The 21,032-nt window shown below is 48.3% G+C and overlaps 1 non-coding gene across 1 annotated transcript; it reads left to right on the top strand.

The window, feature by feature from the left end:
* Nucleotides 1–20,717: 20,717 nt before the first annotated feature.
* On the top strand, nucleotides 20,718–20,800 carry TRNAL-UAA. Its single transcript has one exon. It is a non-coding gene; the product is annotated as a tRNA-Leu (tRNA).
* The last annotated feature ends 232 nt before the right edge of the window (nucleotides 20,801–21,032 follow it).

Genomic DNA, 21,032 nt, shown 5'->3' with positions numbered 1-21,032 from the left:
CATTATATCAGCAGGAGGTCGGTGGGGTAATTTAACAGTATTGCCTGTCTCTCTGCTTACTGACTGCACTCAAGAAGCCAGTGCGGTGGTGTCCGGTCAATAGGGCATGAGAAGGGGCATGAGGCATGACCTGGCTTCCCTGTTCCACTGTCCATGGGGCCAGCAGCTCCAGGGATGCTCACCCCTGTGGTGTCAGGGGCTTTGTCCAGCACAGCGCCCAGCTCCCCAGAGCCCTCACTTGGTTTTAGAGGCAGAGCGGTGAGGTGCAGGAGCAGGGATGTGGACTTCTTGGGTCCTGCCTGAGCTGAGCCTGGCGCTCAGGTGAGATCCAAGCTCTTCGTACTCTCTGCATGGTACCACTGGAACATGCAGTGACCCTGTGGCTGGTTTACCACTGTTAACATAGAATCATCATAGAGTCACAGCCTATCTCCAGAGCAGAGCTGCTCCAGCCCTCGCAGCATCTCGGTGGCCTCCTCTGGACTCCAACAGCTCCACATCCCTCTTGTATTGGGGGCCCAAAGCTGAACCCGAGTTATCCCAATATCCTGATTCCTTGAGGTCCCTTGCCAAACCCTCCTACTGTCTTTGTATGCAGCAGCCTTTCACATGGAGGGTGAGGAAACACGCCCTGGATATTTATCTCATGACATAGTGGAGAAATACTCTGGAAAAACCCTGCTATTTCCATCCTTGCTGGTGCACCGGAAAACACGAGCTGCCAGAATCTGTGTTTCCCTGAAACAATACAGGGCCCAGGGATTTACCCAGGAGCAGGGGCTGCTGCCCGGGCATTGCCGTGCTGTGAGTCAGGCTCCAGGGCGAGCGGGGCTGGAGCAGTACGGGGCGGCTCTGCTGGGCTGCTGCAGGAAGGGGACAGGGAGGGCCCCGGAGAAGGGCGCCCCATTGTCCACCCTGCTCCTGCTTCCGGGCTTTGTCTTGGATTGTCTCCAGGATGTCCCTGGACACCTTCTGGAGGCTTACTTAGCCCAGGAGCCCAAGAGACAACAGGGATCAGCCTGCACGGGTCTGTGCAGACTGTCCAGTTGGCTCTGAAGCATCTCCACGTGTTTTCTTGCTGTGCCTCAGGGCACACAGCTCACACCCATGTTGTACACAGCAGAAGACATTCCTCTGGCAGGCTGCTGTGTGGACCTCTGTTATCTTTGGTATTTTGGATTGAAAAGTTTATATTTTATATGTATATATTTATTGGTATATTTGGCTGCTGTGTCTTGTGCAGTGATTTGAGGTCATGGGATAAACAGCAGCGCAGAAGGTCTGGCAGGCCTCCTTCTGCCAAAGGCAGAGCTTGTGCAGTCCTGGTTTTCCTTAAAATCTATGCTGGAGAGAATCATGGAATCCCAGACTGGTTTGGGTTGAAGGGACCTTAAAGCTCATCCAGTTCCAGCCCCCTGCCATGGGCAGGGACACCTTCCGCTAGAGCAGGTTGCTCCAAGCCCCAGAGAAACACTTCCACTGCAGCTCAGACCTGTCCAGCCAGCTCACAGCACCAACCAGGATCAGATCTTTGTGTCAAGTGATGGCTGCAGCATCTCTATGCCTGGCAGTGATAAGCACAGGTTTCAGACCATGCTACTGGGTTTCATGTCTGAATTTCCAAGCACTGCTTGCACAATTAGGTGCTTTTGTATTGTCTGCCTCTCCCTCAGGAATGGAAAGAAAAAAACCCCAACCTGTGGGATATTTCTGCAGAAGTTTCTGCCTTCCAAAATGGAAAACCAGACCTGGGGGCTGAGACCACTTCAGCTCTCAGTTAATTCCATTGTGTGCGAGTGAGGAGCAGGCGTTTTGGGAGAAACGCTCTTTTTAATTGCAAAGCAACTTTCCATGAGAATTTATTTCTCATTCCTCCAGAGCAGGATTTCCTCCTGCCCTCAAACCCACAGCCTTTTGGATCATGGAGGCAGGATGTCACAGGATTATTTTTGCTCAGGGGGGAGGCTCACTTCTCCAAGAATACCTCTATCTTCCCACTGCTCAAACTATACTTGCCTGATCTTTCAGACACATAATCTAAGCATCCCTGCATCACTGGAGCCCAATTTAATGCCAAGCCATAAATTGAAGGATCAGAAGTGCCTAGACACAACGAAATCCTGTGCACAGATTAGGGAGTCCTGGCTGAGCAGCCCTAGAAATTGAACTAGGGGACTGGACTGAATCAATTTGATTCACCCAAAGGGCAGAACCACTATGAAATGCATGAAGCAGAGAAGGGCAGGATCTCCCCTTACCATGTGCCTAAACAGGAGGATGAGCCATTCAAAAGTGCAACCTGACCTTTTCTAGCTGAAAAGTCCCAAATGCCGACTTAACTCCCTGTCTGCTTCCTTTATTACCTTTTCCTTTTCTCCCCCTCCCTTCCCTCAGCTTGGGTGGTAATTTTAGGCTGTAGGCTAAAAAGATGTAATGATGGTCTTGAAAAAGGAATTGGCTCCTGTACAAGCCCTAGAGTGGAGCCGGACCAGCTGCACATCCGTTCCTTGGCATGGAACCTGGATACAGTAATGCATCATAGGTACTCTTGGGAAAGGGTGGGAATTGTCTAGACTGGTGCTCTCCTGCAGGAGTATGGCATGTCTGGGACCTCATGGTGGAGAAAGAGCAGGGATGAGCATCTGTTGAAAGAGAATGTATTGTGCCACCCATCTGCCTGGAGCTCTGTGGATTATCTCCCTCTCATAGGAGAAATCGGTGATGTGGAGCTCGAGCATGTGCTTATTTCATGCTCCGTGTAGCAGCTCCAGAGCGGAGGGGGACAGGGAGGAAGGGAGACGATGCTGCAAGCCGTGAGCCTGGCGCTTCCAACTCCAGAGTTTGCTCCTGGGGCAAGACTCTACTTAGTGCAGGGGGAAAAGCAAGCTCCCACACAGCTCGCAGTGTCTCCATAGGAACAAAAGCACTGTGGAAACATGGGCAGTGCGGCTCTTCTCCAAGCACAGCAGTTCATGCAAGAGGAAAACAAATGCAGCTGTGAGGAAAAGCCTCCTACACCAGCACAGGATGCTATTCTTCTGCTCTGTGCGCCGTTGCCTGCACCTCTCCTCTGCAGCGTGGTCCATGGCTGGACTCCCAGGTATGTACCATCTGGCTTAGGGATGCCCAACTCAGCAAGAAAGCTGATGGATACTGCAGATGGGTGCAATGAGACTTAGAAATCCCATTGGAAGACCCTGGCACAATCCTTGATCCCTGGGAAAGCAGTGCTATTCCTTCTCCTAACCATGACCCTATAGCTGGATCTTTGATGGAGGAAGCACAGGGTGTTTACCAAACAAGTTGTGTGTACATGCACAGTCATACCCCACACTGTGGAAAATGCTCTTCAAAGGCATCCTCTGTGGAATATCTCCTACCCACAATATCCTTGGAAATTGCCCCTCTGCCTGAAGAGTTTGTGAACAATAATGACTGGCCCTTGTTCAAAACATTAACCATGGCTGGTAGGAGATGGTTCACCACAAGGCAGTCAGCAAAGCAGACTATCACAATTCAGATGTGGCTTGAGCAATTCAAGGCAATATAAGATGTGGGACAGATTAGAGGCTGGATCATATAAGCCACAAACCACATTAGAAGTATAGGGATTACAATAGATATTCTGCTCTCACACTTAAGCACGATCCTGAAAGGAAGGATTTCCCTTGCCTCCAGCCCTTCTTCCCCTAAGAAGGAAAGGATTTCTGTCTCCAGAAAATGCAATCCAGTTGCACGAAGCACCTCGGGTACCGTGAGCATCTTTGCATAACAATGTCATGTCAAACAAATTCCTGCCTGCTCCGCGTCTACTGCCTGATGTATTGTGCCCCAAAATGGTTTTGACTACCTGCCACCTCAGCAACACCTGGTGGCTATGAAATTAGCAATTGCAGAGGCAGCTGTGAAAATGAAAAGTAAAATAGGGTGAGAGAAGGAGAGGAAAAGCCAATGGATCGAGTGCTGATGTGCTGGGAGGATGGAGGGAAGAGGAAGGCCAGCTGGGGACAGGTTTTGTACTCCACTTCCCAAATGAGGGATGATGTCTCTCAAGTGCCATACAAATGAGCAATGGCGTGGAAGGGCTTTTCTAGATATTAATGATTGTTAATCAGTTCATTAACAGTGATGGTCAGCACTTTGTAAGAGGGACAATTTGCTTTCCTCTCAAGAGTAGAGCCCTCCTTTGTCTGCAGCCCTGCTGTTAGCTGTGCATGTGTGTGCAGAGGGGCAGAACGAGGAAAAAGAGGATATTTTGGTACTCGATGCCTGATGCTGAGGCACCGTTGTGGCAGCACCCCTTCCCCCACGGGGCGCTTTGTTGGGTCCCTGGGAGATGGGGAATCAGTGCTCCCCAGCATGTCTGGAGCTGATGTAATTAAAGCCTTCCCTGCCTGCTGCAGAGCATATGGGACATGTTAGCACAGTAATTACATTTAGTGAAGTGAGCCTTTGCTGGGAGGCTGGAGGGAGGGTCGGTGGGAGGCCGGGGAGCAGCAGCACTGCCATGGCCTGCCTGCGGGAGGGAGCGTGCTGCCCCTCACCACTGCGCATCCTGGCTCCAAACTGCTTCTTGAGCAACAAGCTGGGAAAATAATTAAGTGGTGGCTCATTTGCATTATTTATTGAGTTTGTAGAGATGAAAAACTGCTGAGGGAGCTGGTCAGGCTGTGCAGATGTTGCAGATGGGGAAAGAAGTGTGTTTGTGGTTGGGGGGGAGATGATGATTAGGACTTGGAGCAGCAAGGCAGATGTGGGGGACTGGGGAGCAGAAGAGACAGAGGAGGAGGGAGCAGGGAGAATGGAAAACTCTGGTTCATGCAGACAAAGGTAAAATACATGCAGTGCACAGTAAATTTGCCAGTTACTGGAGCTGCAGGCGGCTGGAAGCTGCTCGTGAATTGGAGTCAGTGCATGTTGCTGGTGAGAGATGGAGGGAGAGGGTCGGAGAGGCTTGAAGGGTTGGTTTGCAGGCTTCAGAATGGGACATGCCTTTTCTTTACCAGGTGAAACTTTCCAAGACAAAACCTTTAGATGTTAAACTTCCATTTTGGTGTAGTTGTTTTCACTTAGAATGAGAAAGAGGATCTCACTTTTTAAAAGAAAACAAAGGGGTCAGATAATAACTTCGTTTAAACAAAGTTCCTTTCAGGGTTGGATGAGTTATTTGTAGTTGCCCCGCATTCAATGTTGTTTTATTTTGCTTCCCCTCAAAACTGAGATTTTCCTCAAATCTCAGCTTAAGCATCATATCATTTTCCTTCTCCAAATCTTTTGGATCACCTACAGAATCTGGAATTCACCCTGCACTGTGTTCGTGCAACTCTTACAAAGGAGCCAGTGCTCATAGACACCCAGTTTCATGCAGTGATGATTGTAGAGGTTATTAGTACATGTAATGGGTTTATCTATTCCTGAGAGCACATTTACAATGACCCACTCTTTTCCCCTCTGTCCAAGATACTCGTAGAATGAACTGTGGGTTTGAAAGGCTGGAAAGCCCCATCCCTGGCAGTGTTCAAGGCCAGGTTGGACACAGGGGCTTGGAGTAACCTGCTCTAGTGGAATGTGTCCCTGCCTTTGGCAGGGGTTGGAGCTGGAGGAGGAGGAGGAGCTTTAAGGTCCCTTCGACCCAAATCAGTCTGGGACTCTCTGAAAGTGGTGGCCAGCCACTGACCTCTGAAATGATCGCTGGCTCTGAAGCTTTCATTTGGGCAATGGTGAGGGAAGGGGGTGGTTTTGCTTCTGCATTGGTGGGCCACAGTGTTCCCTGTTCAGAACAAGCCTGTGGCAGCGTTCAAATAGGCAGGCAGCTGTGTTTGAAGAACTGCTCCCTAATTATCTCCCTGCTCGATGAGAGTGACAGCCCATTGAGCTGGCCCCAGCTGTACGGCTGCCCCTGTCCCTTGCAGGCTGAACTGGACAGTTCAGCTCCTCTGGCAGCCCCTTCTCCCTCCTTTTGAGCGCTTCTCCCCTTGCCAAGCCTGAGCACTGGCAAGGGTATCAGGAGCACTTTGTCTATGGCATGTCACCCCAACACTTGCTGGCTTTTTACAGTAGAGGTTAGGTTCTCAACAGCTTTGTGCAGCACGTCTCCAGCAGCAGAGGCTGCAAGACCCTCCCAGCACACCAGACGACTCTGTCGCTTGAGCTGCAGACCAGAAAGATGGAGACAATCTGTTGAATTAGCATGTGCCTTGGCTGTGTGCTTGGGAGGATGGAGCTGCAAATGTACCAGGTTTGGGGCCATTTTCCTACTGTGCTAAAAATGACTTACAGCTGCCTACACATGAGAGAAATGTGGATGGGAAGGACATGACGGGGAGAGCCACTTAGGATGGGGTGACGATGTGGCACAGGCAAGTGTCTTTTCTCCAAGGGGGCCTGAGGTGGTGCTGCTTGAGATGCCCACATCTACATAGCTCCTGGTTTCAACTTTGCTCAGCTTGGATGGCAGAAACTTCACTTACAATTTGCTTTGCAGCATCCCATCCTGGCAGCTGCAGCACTGAGAGGGAGGGAGGGTGAGGAAGAAATATGTAACTAGGTCAGCCCGCTCCACATTGCAGCTTCATCCTTTACCCAGAGAGGAGTTGTGGTCTTTGCCCGCCTCTTGCTGTTCCCATTCAGTCACTTGATGGGGTTTCTAGTTACTTTGAGCCTGCAACCTTCAGATCAAGACTTTTTCCTTTCCTTTTTTTTCCTTTCCTTAACTTGGCTTCCACGTTCAACTCTGCTTCTTTCAACCTGTGTTCAGAGGCTCACAGTGGAAGAAACCTTTTGCTGTATTTAATTGTAAAAGTTCCTTCCCTATAAAAGTCTTGGCAAACGGGGCTGGCTCAGTGGTTAGTGCTTTGCTCTGCTCCTTGCAGGGGCAAAGTTCACTTACTTAGCATCCGGCTGCTCATTCCCTTGTCCAAGAAGGAGTTTTTAATCACTGTAGGACTGGATGGTTTGGCTTATTCGCAGCAGGGCTACAATGCCATTAGGTCTCTAGCTCAAATATGGCCTGGATCCTTAGCAAAGTTTTAACTGTTTTGTGGCTGGTGAGCGAGTCTTTGCTGGGCTCAGCCTGTTTGCTGGAAGGGACCTTAAAGCTCATCCAGTCCCAACGCCCTGCCACAGGCAAGGGACGCCTTCCACTAGAGCAGGTTGCTCCAAGCCCCTGTGTCCAACCTGGCCTTGAACACTGCCAGGGATGGGGCATCCTTATCCCTCAGCATATTCCCTCTGGGCAGAGGGACTGAGCTGTCCTACTGCAAACCTTTCCACCTCCCTTGTGACAAGCCCTTCCCTGTCCCAGCATTTTGGCTACTCCCAGCCATGCACCTTCCCTTCCCTGTGATGATCCTCACTGATGCCTTCCCATGTTGTCCCCCTTTTCTTCTGCCTCTTTGGACCAAAGCTGGAGAGCCAAAGTCACCCAGCGAGGCTGCATTAATTGGCTGGTTTGGTATCATTAATACTATCAATATGAAAGTAAATAGAGATGGCACATATGGGCCATTAGTAAGCAGCATGTTAATTATGGCGAGGTGTTGCATTGCTCACTCTGGGCTAGATCCTGCCCTCTGGCAAGTAACAGTGTCGTTGCTGTCCTCCCTGCTGACAGGAGGGCTGAGGAGGATGCTGTGTGTAGAGTCCCTTCTTGTTTGTGTATGTGTCCCTTCACTGAGACCAGATCTGAGAGCAAAAGGCACTGATGGCTCAGGTAAGGCACCAGGGATCATCTGGAAAAGGGGTTCTGCTCATCAAACACTTCTAGTGAGTATGTTAGAAACAAACCTGATTTCCTGTGTTGTTCCTAATGAATCTTGTACAGCTCCGGCTCAGGCAGTATTTGCAAACCGTGGGGAGAAAAAGATTTAAAAACAACAACAACAGAAGAGCATTAGCAGGAAATAATCTCATCAGCCCCAACTCTCCAGCAGCGCTGGAGACAGGAAAATGATGCCTTTTTATTAGCCTTATTGTCTTTAATTAAAGCATTCAGCAGAACCCTCTGATAATGGACTGCAAGTGAGGTCGGCAGCATTTGTAATAACACAATACAGGGTTCAATTAAGTTGTGCTTTTGTAGCTTTTCATCTCCAGTTTAAACAAGCTGGTGATATATCCAGAATGATTACCTTCCTGAGCTGGGGGGACAGAGGGAGGGCACAGGGCCTCGGGAAGACAAATCACTTGTTGCTGTATGAGTGATGCTCTAGAAACATTCCATTTCCCCACAGCATTTTCATGTGTTCAGCTCATAGGGTCCCCCATCATCTCTGCTGCTGGAACTGGGCTGTTCTGTTGCAGCCATTAGGGATGGCTTTCTGCACCGCATTTTCCTATTGATGTGGGTAAGTACTGCAGGTTTCCTTAACCCCAGCCTTTGAAGAATGTGTTTTTGATGGTTGCAGTACCCAAAGAACTCCAAGCAAACAGGGGGATCAGAGACAGCAGAAGAAAAGATCAGAGGTCCGGGTATAACCGTTTGAGCTGAAAGCTTCTGGGTGATTGACAAGCAGTTGATATTTGCTGCTCCTTCTTTTCCCTGCTCTTTTGAATTATTGGCCATAAACCACTCTGCAGTCACACTCTTGCTGTGTCAGAGAGAGAGCGAAGCCAAGAAAGGACCCACATGGCTAACACTTAACTTTATCTTCACCATTAAGTAATGCTAAATTAGAATGAAATCGCTCTGGTAATACAGGTGACAGCTATATGGAGACCAAATGAATTCCCTATGATCAGTGCCATTAAAAAGAGCACATTGGCAGAATTCATGATGACGGGACACTTACCGTGAGTATAACTCATGTGCACACACAGGAAGCTCATGGTAAATCTGGCTGGGGCTTTATGGCAGGCTTTAAAAGAAAGGGAAAAAAAGTGGCTTTTAAAGCTTCTGTTCAGATTCTCATCCCTCCAGCCCTGATGTAAATTTGCAATGATTTAACTGCACTGCTAACCTGTGGGGGAGAGGAAGAGACGTGAATGGAAAGCGGGGGCTTATGGATAGAGATATTGGGCACTTCCAGCTCTATGTGGATGCTGCCTGGGCTGTGCAGCCTTGTGCTGCCACCCAGAGATGCTCCTTCATGGCCTGAGGCAGGAGCCATCATCAGTGGGACTGTGCTGCAGGGCTGGCAGTACAGTCGCTCCCTGTGTACCCCTACAGAGCTGTGACCTGACCTGAGATACCTACAGCCATTGCTCGCCATGAAGTTAATGTGGGACTGTTCCTGTAATGCTTATGGTTCCTATTGATTGCTGAAGCCTTGTGTAAAAGAGGGGATTGAACAGTGCTTGATCTCCAGCACAGCTGTCCCCACAGTGATACCAGGGCCTCATCACTTGCTGCTTCCATCATGTGAAACAAAGCAGGTTTTGGGTAGGACTTTATGCCTACATACCTTTAGCACGTGGGTTTTCCTTGTCAGGATGCTGGGGCTTGCAGGGATAATGTTAATCTCTGTTTTTATGGCACAAGAAGGGGCAATGGGGAAGGTAAAACCAAGGTCCCCTTCCCCTGTGCTGACTGTCAGGCTGTGGTACCCCTTGCTGGCACATTCTGTCACAGAAGGACACTACCCTCTGCATACAGGCAACAATTACAGTGTGAGATAATTACCTTCTGCCTCCTTACAGCCCTGTTGTACCTGAATACAGTTAATTCTGCAGGGTTTTACTGTCTCTCATGTAGTGCAGCTATGTGCTGTTAAACAGCTGCTCAGCTCCACCCTCGAAAAACAGCTTCAGCAAAGTGCATTTCCCATACAGGTCATATATTGGTTAATTCCTGCTTTTGGGAGAATTTCCAGGCAGGAAATGTGGAGGCAGAGGCAGCTGTCCCAGCAGAGCACAACAACTGTGAAATTACGTCCAATCCTGGCTCCCACTACCTGCCATTGTTACTGAAGTAAGAAGTGAAAGCAGAGGACTGAGCGGTGCCGCTGCCGAGTGCTCCATCTCGTGGGGTAGCTGTTGATGTTCTTCTGGATAAGGTGAGTTGGGTTTTATATGGTCACTTCTTAACCTCTAGGATTCAACAGCTGGTCTTTTTTTGCCTTTTTTTAGGGCTAAAATTCTAGGGCAGTGCCGCACCTGTGCTATATTCTGGCTGAGGTGTGGAAGGCAGGTATAGGAGTACCCTGATGTGCCCGGTCCCCTTCACTCACAATGTTCAAGTCTGTTGAAAAGGGAAAGCACACTGGGACTATCTGCAAGCTGAACTGACCTCTGGTAGATTTTACAGTTCGAGTCGGTATGAAAGAGACTGCCTCTGACTGTTCCCCTTGGACCACGTGCTCCATCAAACCCATTTGGCCTTGTGGGTATGATTTGTATGGACATGGCAGGAGTCAATTCTGTGCAGAGCCAGTCTGCCATGTGCTCCACATGGCTTTGCTATTATTGCACCCTGACTGCTGCTGAGACAATTTCTTGCCTATTAAAATGCAGTTACGGCCTGGAAAGCGATAGTGTAAGAATGGCTTATCAGTGCTCCATAGCTATTTGCTTTAATCACCCGTACCAAAGGCCTGAGAATGCTCCCACAGAAGCCAATAAGACTTTTACCATTGACTTCAAAGGCAGCAGAGAGCAATTTAGCTGCTGCCACCAGACAAAGCAGGTTAGGCTACAGCTGGTACTTCCACAGCTAACTTGGCTCTGAAATCCTGACAATCTAAATGTATTTTTGCTATATGGGATGTTTAAAAATAGACAAGACAAAGTAGCAGGGAAAACAGATTGCTGGGAATATTCTTTCCCTGGTAGGAGAAATGGACTAGCTGAACCTAGCAGGGCTTTTCCATCTCCAATGTGTATGAGTCTATGATTTTTGTCAGCAAACTAAGCACTTCTGAGCCAGAGGCAGCACAGAAAGCCGCTAAAAGCAATTTCGAGGTGCTGGTATCATAATTTCTCAATCCAAGAAGAAGTTCTGGTTTTGCATATATTGTAGGGCTCTGGAAGATTCCCCTGAATCCAGTGAGATGTAAATGGAGACGATCTCATGGACATGAATCGTAAGTCACAGTTATGTGAATGTCTTGATAGGGCTGTCCCCATGGGAGGAGAATATCGAGTGCACAACACTAGGGAAGATCAAAGAGGTACCTACAGCAAATAAATCACCAATAATGGTGACTTTGCCTGCCCACATATAAGCAGGCCAATGGTTTTTAGTGAATCAATCTCTCGATACTTGAAATTATCCTCGGAACAGTTACTTTGAAGGCATGCAAGACAAGGTTTGGTTCTTTCTATTTCACCTTGAGTAACATGGAGGATGTGGATCAGGACAAATAGCTTCCTGCACACAAGCAATCATAGTCTAGCTGTGTTTGTCACCCTCATGGGCTGCATCCGAACGTGGTCAGGAACTCTGATTTTGAAAAATGAGAAGGTAAAAGAAATTGAAGAATAATAAATGAGACTTGAAGTCAAACCCCTCAGATTATACATAAAGGCAGTTTACTCATCCCATCTATAGAGGAAAGCAAGAGGGCTGTTTAGATCGTAGAGGGAAGGGATTCATGAACTGAATAAATATCCTTTGCTATGTGTGGAGCCAGTCCAGGGCAGCCAAGAAGAAGGAGCACAGACCTGGCATGGGCTGGTGTACAGGCAGGGAGGCTCTGTGTTCCCTGCAGTGTGGGATTAGGCAAGAGAATACCCTGACTGGACACTGAATGTACCCCATCATTTCATGGGGTGGTTGTGGAGGATCCTCTGCTCACTAATGCTGCTGCTACACCTGCTCAGCCCCACTCCTGCATCCCACACTGAGCACCCACCTCAGCTCCTCAAAACACCCTGCTGGAACATCGAATGGACTCAATACTAACCCAAGTGTTTCATTAGCCAAGTTTTCCACCTGAAAAGCTACAACAGCATTGACCTTAATGTGGAATTAAAGCTGTTTAAGCAGGTAAGAGCCAGGCAGCTGGGTGCAGCCATGCGATGGAGGCATTTGTCTCTATTTGCAGACAAGCTGTGTATGTGTTTCCATTCCGCTCAACTTTTGCTGCTTGTTTATTTAGTTAATAAGAGGCAGCAATCTGCCTCACGCACCAGTCTGCCTCATGCACCAATCTGCCTCGTACAGCCGGGCGAACAGCAGAGCAGAGAGCACCCGGAGAAGGGCTTTTGTTAAACACTTGCTGGCCTTATGGCACTACTTGTGTTTCAGCTGCTGGAGGGAAGAGCTGGAGGGAAGACACTTGCCTTCTAACAAAGCTTTTCCCCCTGTGGGGCATGTCCTGTCCCTCTCCGTCAGTCTGGGTACAGGACTAATGTGTTCCCATCCTTGGGCTGGGGTTATGTCACTACCTGGAGCTTGGGTAATGCATTACCATCTTCCATCTAACCTGTGGCAGCTGTACTGGGGTTGCCAAAATGAGGCAGACAGGAGGAGGTGACCAGGCCTTCTGTCCATGTTAGTGCTTTAGAGAAAGGAAGGAGAAAGAAGGCAGCAGTGGACAGCTGCTGCAAAACTTCTCCCTCATCCATCCCTACAGGAGGACTAATGTTGCATTTCAGGCAGACACTCTGCCACTGTCTTGTCTTCTGCTTCTGAACCCAGCAGTCCTTTCTGAACGTATAAGTGTTAGTCTTACTGCCTCCTGCTCTTATCAGCCAGCCTTAGGTGTCCTAGATGTTATTTGGGAGTGGAACACAGCTGCTGCCTTCATGAGTGGCCAATCTTCCCCTCTTGTGGCAGAGATGTTGATCGCTATCAACACCAGCCCTGGCATGTCCTTGTGCTACAGGCATTTACTAGATGAAAGATGGACTGAGATGCATGACCTCATTTTGAGGGGCTATCAGGCAGGCAAGAGATGCTGACCTCTCATTCTGGACCTGCACTGCAGACAATTGCTAAAGGACTCTGATTGTGCTGCCCCATTACAATGTAAACTGTTATCACACCTCCAGAGCCCCATGTTTTACAGCATATGCTTTGGATGTCTGAATTGCTGCTCTGGGTGGATAATTTCTAGCACTCTCCCCAGAAAGCTCCTTTGTACAGAACAGATTCTTCAATACATCTGTGTTTTCTTTCCCAGCCCCTTCACTGCTCATACCTGGACCATTTCTTCCCACAGTGCTCTGGGTGTGAACAGTGAGAGGGGGCTTGGATGGTAAATGAAAGAGCAAAGAGGGGAATCTCCTTGGGAATCCTCTGCAATTAAACAGAGTGGGAACAGGGAACATCTCCCAGTGGGCCCTGACCCAGGGACCGCCAGAGGCAGCAGAAGCCTCCTGGAAAATACAATCTGTAATTGTTAGGATGGGTCCCACTTGTCTAGAGAATGCATCAGGGACCCGAGCCCCATCGTGTAGGTGTTGTTCAGAACAAGAAGGAACATACAGGCATCAGGTCTTGCCTATATGCTCATTAAATCAGATGCTTGTGGATCTTAAGCATAGCTCTATTATGAATTCACAGGTCCTCTTGGAGCACAAAGGAACAAATGCTACCAAGTTTATCTGGTGCTTAGCTGCTAATTAGGAGTTTTTTTAGGATGTACAATTTGAGGTGTTACCAATTAACTCAATTGTGGACCGAGACCAAAGCTGCTGTTTGCATTGTCATAGCAATTGAAAGCCAAATAAACAAATAGTAGTGTCTCCTCACTCTTCCCCTGCACTTCAGCACAGCTGTGCAGCCAAATAAGAATCATTTCATTGTCTACTTTCCAAACCTCTACATTTAAAGCTGATCAGAACAAAAATCTCCACGTGCTTTACTTTGCCTAATCATTACCAAGCCAGGCTGTAAATCCCAGCAGAAAGACTGTATCTTACTTTAAAAATAAAGCCCCAACGCACACACAAAACCCAAGCAAAAGAAAGCAGATGAATGACTGAAAAATGCTGGAGCCTGTCTACTGTTTATGATCAGGAGTTTTGAAGGAAGCCATGGGAGAGAAGTGCTGGATGTCTACAGCACTTCAGAGAGGCTTCGTGTTCAGTTCACTGCGGGTGTTTTGAAAAGTGAGTGTAAAAGCCCATCTTGGCTGCAGAGACATAGCAGAAATATGAAGAATTTTTGTTTTAATCTATCTTTTAAGCTTTGGAAGTTTCTTTTCCAGTTTCCCAGGAAGCCACCAGCCACACAACTTGGGATAGCTTTCTTGTGCCGTGAATTCTTCGGGTGGCCAGGTCTACCTTGAGATGGTCTGGTCCCTCAGCGGCTTCTGCTCCACAGGAGGAATGAAGGATGAAGGACTGGAAGGACAGGAACCGAGCTGATGGGCATGAAAAGAATGGGAGAAGGAAAAGTGAAGAGTGCCAAATGCCAGACAGAGGATGGACACTGGAGCTGAAGCTGTGGAACAACTAGCAGAGACTTCACAGGTTTGCCCTTCTCCCATTCCTTTCTTCTATGAGCTTCTATTCCTTCACCTGGGTGGTATAAACATGGGATAAAAGGCAACAAAGAGAAACACGAGTGCAGGCAGTGCAGGTGCCCTCCTGTCAGGCAGTGGTAAGCAGGTGAGCTCTCAGCCTTCAGCAATTCCCTTCAAAGGTCACATCTAATCAGGAGGATTCTGGATTTTGACATTATGGATGTTTTTAGCCAGCTGGGCTCTTCCAAGGCAGCAAAAATGTCCAGCTGGGAACCCATATGGGGAAAAAATATATATATTTTGTGAACTTGTTATCCCTAGAATACTTGTGTGCACAATGTGTGAGCTCGCTCTATACACCTACTCTTCACCACAATCTCATTTTAGACATCGCATGACAGATACACTGATACCTGTCAGCATTTCTATGTTTCTACTTTGGAGTCCACTGTGAGGCTCTCTAAAAGAAACATTTTCATGGCATTTCCTTAAGTTTTTGGTCACCTGTAGCAGCCTCAGTCAATTGATTTCTACAAGGTCTCCATGGGTGGAGGATCAAACTTGCCCTTTTCTGATTGCTTGTTGATTAATTTATGAAGGTATTGGCAGCCTGCTTGGGGCATATGCCCATATCTTGACACACAGAGTAAGTGAAGCAGGTAAGTCTTCTTCTTCTCTCAGTTTTGTTATAAATGGACTAGTGGTGATCATGGTGGTGTATCCTGGCACCAGGACATGCTTGATCCTTACCTAAGGTGAAGCTGCAACCATAGGCACATACCATTTAGTAATCCAGGGCTGTTAAAAACTGCATTTTAAGCCTACTACAAGGTATCTTACAGGGAGAGGCATGTGTGTGCTGATAGCACTGCATGAACATGCATCTGGGTTTCAGACCACGCTAATGCAGGCATGTTCCAATGCACTCCAAGCTGACACCACCAGCATCTGAAGACTGGTGCCCCCAGCACACAAGAGATGCCGTTACACTCTCACTTGGATGCTTTCCTTGATAAAACTGTATCCTCTCACTTCCTACATTCATTCACTTACCAGTAGACTCGTTTTAACACTGAGGATTCTACATTTTCTCTGATGTAATGATTGTTTGAAAGTGCAGCCCTTCCAAGCACCTTACGTAAGGAAAAAGAGAGAATTAAACATGAGAAGCCTAAAAATACAACTATTAAAAGGAGAAAGAAGCTGTTTTGTGAGCAGCAGGAACAATGTGGTGCCTCTGGGAGAGGATATGTTGAGCCAGAGATGTTCTGCTTTTAGGCAGTGCCTTTTGTTGTATTTCAGTGAAGTTCTGTGCTGTTCTGAAGTTCTTAGGTGTGGTGCTTTCAGAAATGAGCCTGTTCTTTCCCTTTGCTCTTGCAAACCCCACGACTTTCATACCATTTCCCAAGCCAATCCTCTTGTATAGACTGCAGCCAAAATCCTCCTTCCCTAATTAACCCAGAATGGGTTTTGAAGAAGTTTTAGCCGCAGAGAACATCAAATTTAGCTCTTAGCCTGGAGCCAAGCTCTGGGCTAAAGAACACATGTCATTTTAGGAATTCATGCAGATGCACCTTGACATCTGGGATGTGATATGTCGCTTGCATGCTTCCCTGCTGAGATAACGGGCACTGCTGATGCTGCAGGTGGAGCACTAAAGGTTTCTCCATTCATTCCAATGCTTTTGTCCAAGCTATGTCAATAATTGCAGGAGACTTCTTTGGTACATGCAAGCCTCTTCTGCTGATATTTGTCCATGTGATAACTCAAGCGCCTCATTTCCCCTCTGGGTCGACTGAGAGCAGCACTCTGCAGTGTTTCCTAAGTTTGCCCCTGTGAGGGATGGAGTTCTCTGCTGAGGCTCTGTTTACCAGAGCCAACTCCTCTGTCATGTGAAAAGGCAGCCAAAAAATACACAACATTAGTTTTCTAGCGTGATTTTGGAATGCCCTTAATACAGCCTGGTTTACACATACCTGGTGTCCAATATATGCTGATATTCAGGTATGGAGAGCAGGGCTGGAAGAGAGATCATATGCCTCAAGTCAGGATCAGGCAAGTTCCTCTCTGCAACAACTGTAGAAGAACTCTACTGACTGCATAAGGCAAGAACAGATGAGCATACACTGAATGTCTCATTTATGTCAGATCTCTTTACGACTTCATGATTTGGGCACTCGGCATCTGAGGCATCAGTATCAAAGTGCTGTGATCCCAATGTGTTCTCAAGCCTTCTCTTCTGCAGAGCTGTGACTCATTTTCTCTGTGTGGTTAGTGATGCCATTTGGAAGAGGAATGGAACAGTGACAGAAAAAGATGGGTCCGTGATGGTACCTCTCACTAAATGTAGTCCAGACTGAACAAAGGTAAAACCTCAGTTATTTACATGTGCAGAACATCTACGGGAATAATTGCACATGGGTAGGTGATGACTTTGAAATGCTGAACCATTACCACTCACTCCAGACATCTCATTAGGAGCCCATTCAGAACCAAAGCAGAAACAAAGCTGTGAAGCCCAAATACTTTGAACCCTCTAGATGAATTTCTTTAGAATCTGTCTGTTGTCCAAGAAACATTTGTGGAAAATAGCTGGGGAATAATTTAGACTAGCAATAGCTTGTGGGAAATTGTAAACAGCTGGGACACCATTCCTGAGCAGGAGAGTAGACAAATCCATTCTTTTCTATGACTTACTACTTTAGCTCTGGTAGCTGCATTGCTTTCAGTTTGATGGGGGTTTTTGTTGGTTTTGTGAAAGAACTTACTCAACAAAGAAATGTTATTTTCCCTCTGGGATAAATAACCTCCTGTAATTGTACAACTCCACTGGTTTTTAATCCAGTCTGTGTGCCCACAGTAAGAGGTCTTTGGTTTTCTGGCCAAATACCAGTATTTGGAGGCTTCATGAAAACCTTTCCTCTTGAGCTATAAAGTGCTGTAAGTTTTGTAGTTGCGCAGGAGCTGACTCGAGCCAACAAGCAGCAGGGCATCGTGTCAAACTCTGCTGAGTATAAGCTTTCACCCATAGGAATATAACATGTATTTTCTAGCCATTCTGCAAAGAAACCTCTCTGAATACAAAGTGAGGCTGGCTTGATTTCCTGAACTGCCTCTCCAGAGTGAGGAAGGATAAGAAGGAAGAGTGATTTTCTTCAGTGCTTCTTTGCCTGTTTACACTTAAACCTACCGAGGACGGGTTAAATGGTAGCGCTACCCTGCTTGACTCTTCTTTTTGTCAACTAACTCCATCAACCCTCAAAATGTGGTAGTTCAGTTACATGTGGGACATCAATAATGTATTTAAAACCTGACAAAGTCCAAAGAGCTTTGTCATCAATTGCTGCATGATCACAACACAGGAGTCCTGGTGCTATAAGCAGCATGAAGTTTCCCCTCTCAAGCCTGCTGCACAAGGTGGAGCCAAGCTGTCACCTCTCACTTAACCTAAGATGACCCTGGTAAGGCTGATCTATGCCAAACATTCGGGTCACAGTGCTCCTGATGGTCATAACCCCCATACTGAGCTGCTCTCATAGCAGTGGAAGGGCATAAGAGGACCACAGAGCAGAACCCTGTCCTACTCCTCTTTTCCAGCTGGTTTCTGAAGTGATGAAGCAGGGATTATTTTTGCCCCTGCATCAGTAAAGTGGAGAAGTTTTGGCCTGCAATCTGTAAGTGCTATTTTTACTCTGCCTTGCTCATAACTTTAAAGTTTTGGGTTTTTTCTTAATTACCAACCAGCCTCTCTCCAGCTGCAGTATTAACATGTGGGACAGTGGTTTCCTCCAGTGGCTGTTTAAATTAAACACAGACCTACTGAACAGGCACCAAGTGCCAGGAGAGCTCTTTCGGAGGGAGAAAAGGTGAGAGGAGAAGCTGCTTTCCAGCTAGCATTGCCAGTGTATTTCTGAAGCAAAAGGATGACACCCTTTCTGGCTTCAGGACATTATTAATGTCTTTCTCTTACAGAACATGTGTTCTGAAAGCTGGTAGCTGTGTCATCTTCAAGCTGTCATTTCATGGGGATACTGCAAGCGAGGTACAGCCAGCCCGGCTTGGGAATGCATAGGAGACATCCAAGACACTACAGGTAATTCAGCTGATATTACACATCCCCCCCTGAAGCAAGGCTGACTCCAGACCCAGCTAAGTGCCAGCCAGTGCTCTGTGCAGGTTTGCAGGTGAAGAAAACCAACCTGGTGGCTGATGCACGGACATGGAAAAACTCCGGGAAACATCTGCTTGGGGCTGCACTTATAAATACAGCCAAGATGTGCCAGCGACCCCCCTTGGATGTGTGTTATGGTAAGTTTGACCCAAGCAGGGGAAGAAGAGCTGCCTCTCTAGACTGTACATGGTCATTGTCCTGAAGGTTTGGCAGCAGCGGTGCAATAACCACCCTCAGCACAGTTGGTTTGTGTGGCCTCCTCCTAGCCCAGCAGGATGGATAGGCTCAGCTCCACAGATGGGTGCATCCAGGCTGTCAGCCAGGCACTGGAGGTTGTTTCAGCACAAAGAGATTTATGGTGAGCTCAGGGAGGCTTGGAGGGGGTTGTGGCTGGGAGAGAGCAGTCCCTGGGGAGAGGAGCAGATGCATTGTGCTGTTCTGGGCCAGCACTTCCTTCCCATGCTGCGCTGGGAGGATCCCACAGAGCAGGAAACATCAGTCAAACCTGCTCTCTCACACAGCCATGCCAATCCCTCCATGCATGCCTTCAATCTGTGCTGGAGCACAATTCCACCACATTATCCATCCCTCAAGCTGCCAATTCAAGTAGCATTTCCCAGCCGGGACCCAAAGGGTTAAGGTGGGATGTTAATTTCAAAGCTGGGCTATGGGGATCTGAGTGACATGGGTCATGGGCATCCTTGTGGGCAGGTCCCTTCTCTCCATGCTGTGAAGAGCAGATGTGGCATAAAAGCTTCCTTTCAGAGAGGGCACGATTAATCTTTGCTTCTTTAGAGGATGACAAATACATTATATTCGCCAACATGCACACGCGTTCTCTTCTCCTGACGGGTGACCCCTGTCTTAATGCCAAGCGTGCCGGGTCCAGCTCTGTAAACGAAGCAGAGAGCTTTGCAAGCTCATTAATGCTTTGAAGTTGCTCATTAGGAGCAGATTCCTCGGGAGCTGGTGTGCGCAGCACCCTTGGTGAGCGGGGCTTCGTTTGGTGTTAACGCTGGAGGCATCCAGGGATGCTGAGCTGCCACTCTGCATGCACGGACCCACGCTGCAGGTTGCTGGGGCTGTGATGCAAAGGGGAAAAGGGAAGCAAGGGAAGTTTCTGTCCCCTCTCAGCACTTAAGGAGGTGAGTTTTCCTCCTGGCAGCATTTTTTTGCACGGGAATAGGTAGACCTGGTCCTCTGCTGGGCTGAGGACCTGCAGCATCCTCCCATGGGGTTCTGCTTTGCTTCCTGGCACTCATGGATTATCTCTGGAGGCTGGGGTAACGCCTGCTCATTTAGGAGCTCTTGCCACCCTCTTCTGGGACCTGGAAATACCCTTCTTTCTGGTCAGTGCCTCTTGCCTCTGCAGCAGCCAAACACAAGCCCTTCAAACAGCTCAGCTATCTCAGGGCACAGTCCTGAGCAGTCCCTGGGGAAGTGAGGAGGGAATTGCCAGGACAGGGTCAGGACAGACCTGGTGAAAAGGCCTGCCCAGGTTTCTCTGTGTGACAGCATGTCTGTGTGAAGGTGCTGAGCTGGGAAGAGTGAAGGTGACTGAAATCAGAGGCAGAAGTTATCAGGCTCCTGTGGCTTAAGGGCTAAAGCCCTCCTGCACAGAGGTAGTTGGTGGCTGTGGGTTTGAATCCTGCATGGTTCAACAGAGGTTTTCTGTGTGTTTTTAGTTTTAGTTTTCCCCAGCTGGCAGAAAAAACGCTGCACCTCACCCCAAGGAAAAGGAAAGGCTTTCCTGCCCCACTGCCTTTCCCAGCTAAATGCCCACTAGAGTCCCAGATGCAGGCTGGAGGTGGTGCAGTGATTTAACCATGTGCTGTGTTTGACCAAGTGTTGTTGGGCTGTGAGAGCTGCTCCATTCCCCCTGGGCACACAGCGGGATCAAGCTGAGGCCCTCCAGAGATGCCCCTCCTGCATCAGGGTCCCTGGTGGTGTTATCACCAGTACTGTGGTGATCCTTGCACGAGGATCTAGTGTGGCACATAGTGGCTGTGCATGGCCCACAAAACCTGCTGCATCCCAGTGGGATGCTTCACTGGTTTAGTGGGGACATCGAAGACAGCAGTGAGGAGGGAAAGGTGTTGCTGGGCTCGGGAAGAGTCTGTGGTTGGGAGCTGGAGCACTCAGTGAGCTGTGTGCCCTCTGGGGCAGGAGCTGGTGGGTCAGCACAGGGTTTGCAGCCCACCAGGATGGCCGAGTGGTGAAGGCGTTGGACTTAAGATCCAATGGGCGCATGCCCGCGTGGGTTCGAACCCCACTTCTGGTAAGAGCCTTCTTTTTCTCTTGGTCCACAGCTCCCACCCCAGCTTTTAGAGCATCAGTTCAGAGCAGGGATGGGAGCTCCAGGCCCTGTGCCACTTCAATTCCCACACATTCCATGTCCCAGCATGAGGAGCCTGGTGGGACTGAGCCACCCTACTTGTAATCCAGGCTGAATGTGTGGAGAGACATGAGCCAGTCCCTCTGGCACACGGGTAATGGATCTCATCTTCCATGCA

This window comes from Nestor notabilis, unplaced genomic scaffold (assembly GCF_000696875.1).
Source record: "Nestor notabilis isolate BGI_N333 unplaced genomic scaffold, ASM69687v1 scaffold14187, whole genome shotgun sequence".
Lineage (NCBI taxonomy): Eukaryota > Metazoa > Chordata > Aves > Psittaciformes > Psittacidae > Nestor > Nestor notabilis.
This window is presented reverse-complemented; position numbering and strand designations above follow the sequence as displayed.